General features: G+C 39.8%; 1 protein-coding gene across 1 annotated transcript in view; it reads left to right on the top strand.

Annotated features, from left to right (window-relative positions):
* The window catches only part of SLC2A9 (solute carrier family 2 member 9), a 133,953-nt gene that overhangs the window by 58,327 nt on the left and 66,179 nt on the right, over positions 1–9,447 (top strand). The gene's annotated exons all lie outside the window — the stretch shown is intronic.

Raw genomic sequence — 9,447 nt, forward strand, 5'->3', positions numbered from 1 at the left:
TTCTATTGGCCTCCAAAGCTACTAATTTTAAAGTATTGAGCCTGTAGAATGTATTCCTTTAGTGTGCACCACTTAACCAGACTGATTATTCGAAAGACGCAGAGCTGTAGTCACGACGCTGTCCCTTCTTACTGTGCTTTGATTTTCTTACTTTTGTTCCCTTTCCTATATCCTTCCTCCCACCCAAATTCCAGGCAAGAATCAGCGCTTTGAATAAAAGCACTGCTGTTATAACCTATGGCAAACCGTGTCTACGGTATCTCTCTTGAAGCTTAGGAAGTTACCYGACAGTMAAAGTTGGCTAGTGACCAGAATACAGAAGGCACAGAAGGTTGTATAGCAAGCTCAGCTTTTTGTATATCCAGCTGAAGGAGAAAACAGATATTGAAGATATGGAAAAAGTCAGGCCTCACTCTTCTTAAAACCCTGCCTTTTAGGTGGTTCAGTGATTCTGCAATTAAATCACCCAGTCGGGTTTTCTGACAGATTGTTGCCTACAGAGTTTGCTGAGCTTTGCCAGCTTCAGGTTTGAAAGTTCAAGTTTGCACTCACTCTCTTAAGGGGATATTTCCTGGCCTGGTTCTTCCATATCCCAGACAGCAGATCCTCAGTTATCTCAGTATCCTCAGCTCTCCCTCTGTAATTAACTCTTCTAGGTAGTCCTGCAGGTAAGCCTGTGTCCCACCCTGAAAGTCTTCCTGAGTGTGTTAACATGATTTAAATGTTATAGACCACCATGGTGTCACTTTCCATTGTTTCAGCTTCCTTGATGGACATTATTTTTTTATTTAATCAGAAAGGACTTATGAATATGTGTTTGTGATTGTTTCTGTATTCATGGTTTTTTTTTAATATGTTGTGCTATTTCTGTCATCTGTATACCAATATGAGAGAGAGGAAGATGTTTCACTGTGTGAATGTATGGAGGATAGATAAATTCTTTTGTTTTTTTTTTAATTAAACTCTAAGAGCCTGTATAGACCCTTATCCAGCTCTAATTTTCTTTACAAGCTCCTTGAAAATGACATATTTAAAGTGATAGATAGTTCTGTATTTAAGAAAGTTTATCTAGGAATCTTTCATGTTGCTTCAATTACTTTACAAGTTCTTGTAGAAGTACAGCTTCACTTACACTAAAATAGGTAGTGATGAAATAGCTAGGTTTGAAGTCTGGTAGTTGTAAGCTGTTCTGAAAACTAAGCTTTGATTTTGCTTGTCAAAGCTTCATTTTTAGTGTTTTTTTTCTTTTTCTGATCCTCCCTAAGACTCTAGACTCTAGACTCAAGGTTTTCTTAAAAACTGATGAGAAATTATAAAAGAGAAAAGCAAGCAATACTAATTTCCTCCAGGAACCACAGTCTGCAGGTGGATACCCGTGAAAAAATGATCTGTTTGAGACGCTGGAATGAATCTTTTATGTTAGTGTGATAACACAAATAGTGAATTGATCAATATTCCTCTTATTTTTCTGTGAGCTCTTCTGTTCTATACATTTATCTTCCTCTTGAACCTTGACTGTGGTCAGTTATTTGTTTTTCAAGCTATGGCTGAGAATTTATTTCAGAATACAGAGCTGAGAGCCCTTGTGGCAATAAGAGAYAGAGAACTTAAGCAGGTGTCCTACAACTGCATGAAACAGCTTTATACTTCATGGACACGTGCTGCTTAYGGAATATAAAAAAAACATGTTAACTGAAACTGAAGCATTTTACTTCTAACTTCTATTAGAGCAGGATAAAGTCATGGATTAGTTTGTCATCTTCCAGAGTCACTTTAATTCCCAAATTGTTGTTCTATTTGATGATTTCAAACTTCCGGTTGCACAGAATAGAAAAATGTTAACGCATGTTCTCTCTAGTTATATTTCCAAAACACAACTAGRAATATAACTAAGTGCACATAGAATTGTGTATGATAAAGTGCTATGCAAAGATCTCAGTCTGCTGTATTGAACTTTTTACAAGAGCGTTACTAGGGTAATTAAACCTATGCTAAATACTTGGATATATGGTTTAGTTTAAGCACATGAATAGCCTTGCTGATTGCAGTGGGACTGCTTAGATACGTAGAAACATGCAGCGTTGGAGCTTTAGTGACTCTATTGTAGCATATAAATTGCTAGTTATTAACAAGATATTAAGAGCAAAATTCAGTGTAGGATGTGGGAATAATAAACTAGAAATTAAGCTCATCAGTTTAGGACCTCAAACTTTTTTGATCTCGAGGTACCCAAGTTTGGAGCAAACATCAGTAATGGCTGAGGGAGTATTTTCTCATCCTCCTGTAAAGACTACTGTGGTGACAAACTTGCAAAAGGRGACTTCAAGTTACCGTGGTCCCTGCAACCCCCTACCGTGGTTCCTCTAGGCTGCTCAGCTGGTACAGAGTCTCTTAGAAGCACAGGGCAAAATCTCTTTATATTCTTGTAATAAATGCAAAACTGACTTACAGGCTGGAGCCTTCCCAGAAGAGTATTTTAAAACTTACGATAAGGATGCAGGAGACATACTGGTGCTTGTAAGTGACTGCTCAAATCCGTAAGGACATCATATCTGCTAAGAAGAGCTCAGAAGAAAAACTTGTGAAGAAAGAAACTTCTACATACAAATTTAAAACAACTACACAAAAAAACCCACTCTTCAGTGCTTATTGAAATAATCATAGTTTTCAGCAGGTATTTGCCTATCTTTCTGAGCTGGGACTGATTTTGTGCATCTGTGTTTACATAATATGGAAATCTAACTGTATTTCCTGTACACTGGTACCAGGCATAGCAACTACAGATTTAAGAATTAGCTGAGGAAGTGAATTTTGGGGGATAGTGACCCTTTTTAACGGATACTCAGGATTCTTTTTTTTAACCTAGTGATGGGACATTTCATACGTCTCTGCACAATAGCACATAAGGTGCAGAGTCCCTCCTTGCTGAAGCAATCCTGTCATATATCCAAGTACTGGCACATAATTACCAGCTGTGAGTTACTGATCAGGGGCTTGAGGTTGCCTCGTGCAGTCATTGATGCAACCAAGGGAAACTAGTTTGCAGGTACTGGGCTAAGGAGGCAACACCTTGGTGACCCTGACAAGGATCCCAATATGCTGCCGGGGCCCTCTGGGGTATTTCRTGCCCACAGAAGAATTTACAACCCAGAAACTGTGTGCATGTCTGTCTCGTTCACATGATTTTACCAAATTTGCCTCCATAYTGGTAGTATCTATGGGAAGGTTAGAGCTGCTCCCGGTCTGAGGGACACGGTGGGTGCTGTTGATGAGGTAACCACACTGTATCTGTAACTGAGACATCAGGTAAGGTATTTTGCTTACATCTGTGGTGGACAAGATGATTTTTTTGTGCTCACTGGAAATTATAAATCAACATTTTATTAGTCCCCCCCAACAGACACAAAGGTATCTGTTTGACTGTTACCTGTACAGGTCTCATGCACGAGGGTCTTTGTACTTGCAAAGRAGTCTCATTCCCTTAAAGATGTGCTGTGGGACTTTTAAGGTTTAAATTTTTACTTTTTTGTTAGACTTGAAAGAAATATTGGCTTTTTTTTCAGTTATAGTAGTTGGTAGTTGGCCTGATAAAAGGCAGTGCCTGTGTCTGCAAACTTCATTTTCTCACGTGTTAGGTAGACTCTGCTTCCGTTGTTTATGAGGAAATAAACWTTTTGGATGATGATTTGCCTGTCTCCTTAGTCCCGAAGTATCTGATAATATTTACAAATCTCTTATTATTATATACAAATATATACAAATCTCAACCATTCTGAAGATACCTGGTGATTAATATTTCRATTTTAGTTTCCTTTGTCCTTTGTGAAATTGCACATTATTGCAAATTCAGGTCCTCATATGCAATTTTATCCTTTACAAATTGCATATTAAGGCTGTGGTAAACTGATTGAGTATGCAGTGACAGTACTGAGTAGCAAAGTATATTTTTTGAGACTTGTTTTTCTTTCTTTGCTTTCAAAACCATTGACAAATGAAAAATCAGGAGAGAGGTTCTTGACTGGTATTTTATTTTTGAAGGGTTTTCTTTTTTTAAACTCAAATGTCGAAACAAAATGAGACTTTTGAATCTAAACAGAATTGTTTCATTTAAAAGAAGTGTCAAGATGACAAGACTAACTGTTCCAGCTGTTTTTTAAATACCAAATGTGCTTTGATTTTTTTTGTCACTTTAATATATTTTGATTAACGTGAGTCTACATGCTTTGCTGAAATGAAATTTGTCAGAAATTCTACATAGGTCTAACATACTTCTACTATTTGTTTCTAAAGAAGCTCAACTATCTGTGCTGGCTGATTCCATTAAAAAAAATATATTTTTTTGAGAGCGCTCCACTTCCCATTGCTTTTYTCAGAAATGAGTAAACAATGAAAACAAAATGATGCAATTTATACATTAAGTAAAAAGCTGTTGACTCCCCAAAAGCTGGACCAAAAAATATCTTGGGATCAGACACTTTAATTCTCTCTCTCCCTATGTGAGCAGCATGATCTACCATGCAATTTAATGACCAGGAGGTCRTGAGACTTAGGAACTAGCCACTCCCAAGTCTGCTTTAAGTTCTGATCCAAAGGTAGTTCAATGAATAATAAAAAACTTGCCATTGATTTCTGTGGATTTTGGATTAGAATTGTACAGCCTTAAACTTGCTGCCTTTCTAGCACTTAAGTACCTATGCGTACGTTAAGGCTCACGTAATCTTGTCGTTAGAGCTATGTCCATAGTAGTGGCACACGAAAATAAATATCCACATGGGTGCAGAATGAAGGAGAAAACTGCATGCTGTCTGGGTTGCTCCTGTTTTAAATGAGAAGGCAAGCAATTTATAACTCTGTTATTAAAATGTATTTTGACAGAAGTGGGTTGTGGGAATGCTCATGCAATGAGAAAATTGTATCCGGTTGGGATACAAGCGTTAGGAGGTGAGGGTGGTCATCTCCACCGCTGGTGGAGGACACAGAGCCGTGTTGTAGGTGGTGCCTGGGACCTACAAGGAAGGCAGCTGTCCTGAAAAGCTGCAATTAGCTGGTCTGAAGCCTGAAAAATAGAGCATGTACTCATTTCTCAGCTGYCCCGTGCTCATCCCCACTAGGCCTTACCCTTGACTTGTGGAAGAAAAGACAGTTCTAATGCTAAGAAATTAATTCTGTCTTGGTGCTTTTTCAGTTCTTGGCCACAAGCTGACAAGTTGTCTTTTACGATTGGCAGTGTTTTACGTGGCACAGGAATAGATCAACTAGGAAATGCAAGAGCTGTGTAGGTTTCTCAGCTGTGTACATGCAAATCCTCCTGTTCTGAGCAAGGCTGTGGGTTTTTTGTTTGTGCTTTTTTGTTTTTGCTTTTTTGTTTTTCTTTTAAGTAGAAGCATTTAAGAAATGGATGCCAAAATCCCTGTTTACATGCTTCTCTTCAAGGAATTTTGGCACTTGGTTTCTCTGTCCCTAATAAATGGACTATTTTTTATTTATCGCCTAGTTATGGATGTCCACATTCAAAAAGTTTGGTGCTAGTATCCTCTAGACAATTATGAAAAAATTTGTAAGTACTTGATATCCATATTAGAAGCATGTTTCTTTGGTTTCAACTGTGCAATATAAATAAATACTCAAAATAAGTTATGCATTAACATYTATGTGGCTGAAAGTATTTGTGATATGGTGATGTTTTTACACCATGCCCTTTTTAAAAAGAATGAGATTCAACTGCTTGAACATAAGCATGTAGTATCATTTTGTTGCCCTAGGGGATCTTGCATGTCCCCGTGGGAATGGCAGATGTGACAAAGATGTGACCCAGAGACCTGCGCCCTTCTGGGGCTGCAGAGGGAGGCAAAGAAGACGCTCCAGGGCATGTAGAAATTACACCAGACAAATTTTTGTGCATGTATGTGTCTGTGTGTGATTATATTTTTCCAAACTAAAGTTACAAAGTTTGCCTGCTTCTTATAGGAACACAAAAAGGAAGAGATTGCCAGATCRTTGGGTCCCTGATGCTTCAGGTCATAATTATCGTGCACTGGATGCGAGGGACTTTCATCTCTTTATGTTCTCTCTATGTAAAATGGGGAAAATGTATCATTTTACATGAGAAGAGTATTGTGCAGAAGAACTCACTGATGTCTGTACTGTTCAGTGCCGTAGTAAACACTGTTATAAAAGCCCCAAAGAATTAATTCCAGAATTAATATTTAAAGGAGTGTGGAAATGTGACTGGTAAATAGACATTGAATATCTGTTCACTCAGAGATCGTAGTTCGTTCTGTATGCTGAGCAAAAAAAAAGGGGGGGACTAGGAAGTATTTAGGCTTTTATTGTAATCATATATTATTTTAATGTAATTTTCTGCAAGTTTCAAGCAGTAAGCTGAGTGAGCCCTTAACAGCCCCATCAGATGGCATCGCTCTTACGCTGGGCTGCAAAGCAGCGCTGGAGCCGGCGGCGCAGCGCCGGGCTCCTGGTTACCCCGTAGGCACGCCGCAGCCCGGGAGGAGGCGATGCTCGCGTCTCCGTGCAGTCATTTCCTGCAGCCTGAAGTTGCTCTAGGGGCTGGAATACTCTGCTGCGAACGGGATGCGTGTCCAGATCACGCTTTTAAAAGAAAACAATAATTTAAACAATATTATAATTGATATTGGATATAGGCTCTCTGTAGAGCCTGGGGCAGTCATGTTTTCCCTTAGCCACGCTTTTTTGGTCCTGTTATACATCATGTACTGGGATACTTAATTGGCTCCACTAGTTCTTTCTGAAACTGAGTCCCCCYGTAGAGGATAGTGCAGCACTTCCTCCCATCGCTGCCGTGGGACCCTGTCCAAGATTGAACTCTCTCTTATGATATTTTTAGCCTTTTCTGCGTGGAAAGTGTCTCCACATTTTACCAATACAATCTTCCTAACTGGTGAAAATATTAAATGTGACCCATGCTTAAACAGATCGTTGAACTCTTTTTAGTCCAATAGTTCAACTGTCAGCACCACGTGTTGGCATTTTCCCCAGGGCAGTTTCTTTTCCAGTTTTTAATTGTTACAGTAAGTTCCATTTTCTCTATTTTAGCTAATATTTTTCTGGTTGTGGGAAGATCTGCTTTACCATATTCAAGAAAATCTTGGTTTTACCTTTTTTTTAAAAAAAGGAAAAAAAGAAAAAAACATCACTAAAAGGACAACTGAAAGATTAGGACATACCACTCATTCTGCCTGGGAGTTATTAAATTACCTCACGTCCCACTTCTAATTCTGGGCTTGGGTTATGTAATTGTGCAGCATGTTCTTGTTTAACTATTCCATTGCTGAAGTGGGAGGATATAAAACAAATCTATCAACAGAAAGCAGTTCGTGGGGGCTTCTGAGGAGAACTGTGATTTATTATGGAAAATTATGTTGAGATAAAACTTAGCCAGCTCTGTTTAGGGAAATATGGGCTCTAAAGAGAGAGGTTTATTCTGCTGTAGGAATTGGATCCAGTCTCCTGTGCCTTTCAGAGTTCAATCCGACAGGATGCCGAGCAATCTGCTTTTGATCTAGCCAAGCTTGTGAAAACGTGCTAGACGCCGTGCCTGAACGGTAGAGCCACTGAAGTCTCAGCAAGCTTTTCGGTTCAGAATCAAGTCTCAAATTAGAAAGGACTGAATTAAACTGATAAATGATGAACTGAAGGAGAAAACTACTAAGAAAGTTCTCCTTGGAGTTAAGGAATCGGAACAGAAGGGATCTTGAGAACACAGAGAGATCAAGGTCCGTTTTGCTTGGGCAAATAATACTGCTGACATCTTTCTCTTTCACTACCTGTAAGTATTTTGCCTTCAGAGTAAAGGCAAAGAGCTAGATGAGCTCTCTCTAGTGCCTTTCCCCAAAATGTCTTTTCCTGAAATAGTTTTCCTCAGGTTGCCATCTGTTGCTGATTTTAAATAATGAATATATTTGAGGCTGTTAACAATTTAGTTTCAGTCGATTTCAAAGGAAATGATGAAAGTCAAGTTCTATCTAAAATCTGTTAGCGGTCACCAAGAATCATGTCGTTCGTCTCGGAGAGTGCAGCAGCTTAGGCTCTTTGGTTCACCCAAGCAGGGCTTTTGTCAGTTTAAAACCGGCTTTTGGATGTAAAGCTGTCAAAAAAGTATTTTGTTTCRTGTTACTTGGGGTGTTGTAGCTTACTCCCATGATTCAGGCCCTTGCTTGGGGAGTCMCGTAGCTCCCTTGCAAGGCGATGAGAAAAGCGTGCGCGGCGCGTAATTTGCAGTTACACGAAGGGCCTCTCTGAGRTCCGGCACCTGCCTGGGTTTTGAGGGGGAATCGCAGCCTGATGAAGGCCCATGCTGTTTCCAGGTGACCTCCCCTACTCCCTGACTAGTATAACGTTTCCGTGTGCTTTAGACCCTGTGCCTGCTATCCTCTCCGGTAATTTGGTGTATTTGTTTCCAAGGGATTGTCCTGTGAGACACTGGGTTTTGTAACTATAATCGAGTTGTAATAAATTATGCTCCTAGGACCTATTTCTCCCTGTGCACCAGCTTACGTTTTCCTTTCGTTCAGCTGTGTGTGTTACCTTCCACGTGTAGCAGGTAGCCCTAAACGATTTTTCACAGAATCAGTAAGGTTGGAAGGGACCTCTRGAAATCATCTAGTCCAACCTCCTAAAGATTTCTTGGTGCTGGTTCCACTGCGACCTGAACCCAGGACCTTCAGCACGTAAAGCAGATGTGATARCCACTACAGCATTCCCTTACTGGGGGCTGTGACAGAAAAAGCAGAGTGATTACGCCAGGTCAGGCCTGACACCCGGCCGGCTGTGTGCTGCATCCCTGCCCGAGCTGCTGAGCAAASCTGCAGCAAGCGGAGGTGGGATGATCCCCAGGTGAGTTTTTAGTCCAGTCTCTAAATAAGATAGAAAATGGCTTTAGGATTAAAGTGTGAGGCTTAATATCCCTTATAATCTTAACAGTTATCCAGGATCACCCTAGTTAATGGCTGCTGTGTGAACTGCTGCTAACTTTTGAGCTTTACTTAGTTTTTGTGGCTCCTTGTGTCAAAATGCAGCTAAAGCAAGCACACCTCGAAGATGCAGAGAGCAAAAAAAGTGGTATCCTGAAGTGGCTGCCCAGGCTGTGAGGTTTGCTGGCCTGGCAGTTAAGCGCCCTATTTGCCAGGCTGGGGTTGAGGAGGGAGGAATTGTTTTTGCTTCCTCTTGTCCTGAAGAAAAACTATTTTTTTTTTCCAAACAGGGGAATATTCAAATCCATAAGAAATGTCACAGAATGGAGGAGCCATCTTTTGCTCTAATTATATTGAAGTGTGTGTGTGTATTCTTTTCTGAGTGGAAATAAAAACTGCCCAACTGCATGTTGTTTGTACCTGTAAATAAGATGTATTTGTTTTTTTTCTTTTCTTTCTTTTCTCTCTCTCTTTTTTTTTTTTTTTTTTTTTTTTTTTT

This window comes from Rhea americana, unplaced genomic scaffold (genome assembly GCF_003343005.1).
Source record: "Rhea americana isolate MKP2758 unplaced genomic scaffold, rheAme1 scaffold_30, whole genome shotgun sequence".
Classification (NCBI taxonomy): domain Eukaryota; kingdom Metazoa; phylum Chordata; class Aves; order Rheiformes; family Rheidae; genus Rhea; species Rhea americana.